The sequence below is a fragment of the Myotis lucifugus genome, unplaced genomic scaffold, assembly GCF_000147115.1.
Source record: "Myotis lucifugus unplaced genomic scaffold, Myoluc2.0 scaffold_153, whole genome shotgun sequence".
Taxonomy (NCBI): Eukaryota; Metazoa; Chordata; class Mammalia; order Chiroptera; family Vespertilionidae; genus Myotis; species Myotis lucifugus.
This window is the reverse complement of record NW_005871201.1, coordinates 2,578,960-2,580,055: the sequence shown is the minus strand read 5'-3', so window position 1 is coordinate 2,580,055 and position 1,096 is coordinate 2,578,960.

The following is a 1,096-nucleotide window of genomic DNA, read 5'->3' as shown; positions in this document are numbered from 1 at the left end:
AAAGACATAATAACTGAGTCAAAATGGAGAATTTAAACATGATAGGCACTTTCTGGATCTTGAGATTAGGGGTAAAAATTGTGCTTTGTATTTTATTTTTGCCTTGTATGTAACCTGACACAGTCACAGTTTCCACTGATGAAGATGTGAACATCTTTGGGAGCCATTAGTCTGTCTACCACAGCTATGAACAACCAGACAAAATGTTTCTCCCCCACAGAACTGATAATTCAATGATATCATGTGAGACCCAGCGGCTCCTCAGTATATGTCCAGCTTGTAATAAATCATCTCAATTATGAAGTTATTTCCCAACTCCCACTGGCAAGTTTTAATGAACTATACTACTCTTTGGGGCATGAATGTTTCTGATTTTCAGGGTTGTAATCTCACCCTGCTGAAAAGAATATCTGGGCTTCATCCAATATCTTCCCCTTCCTCTATCTTATTTTATGTAGAAAGTAAAGAACATGGCATTTAATAATTTTTCCTACATATTTGAGAAGGGGAGGGTTTGCCGAAGTATGGAAATTCCAAAGGTATGATTAACACAAACACAAAGAATTTGATGTCATATCTCAGAACTTAAGAAGTATCAACATATGTCAGTGGTTCTCAACCTTCCTAATGCGCGACCCTCATGTTGTGATGACCCCCAACCATAAAATTATTTTTGTTGCTACTTCATAACTGTAATTTTGCTAATGTTATGAATCGTAATGTAAATATCTGATATGCAGGATGTATTTAGGCGACCCCTGTGAAAGGGTCGTTCAACCCCCAAAGGGGTCGCGACCCACAGGTTGAGAACCGCTGACATATGTGCTTTCCAGGAATCAGACTAACATTCAAAGGAGGGAGAAAGCAGCGTATCTTGGCTGGTGGTGGGCAGAGAGGAAGAAGGGAATGTCACCCTGGTAGAGGAATTGCCGGCAACTTGGGTGCAGAGCAGTCTGGTGTGACATTTTTGCCAAAGTATTCAAACATAAATGATCCAGAATAGTAGGTGATACAAAATTATATGCATTTGGCTTTTCATGCTGTTATCTTAAAAATATTTTCTTTGAAATTACGTTCCATTTAGGAAAGTGTAAAA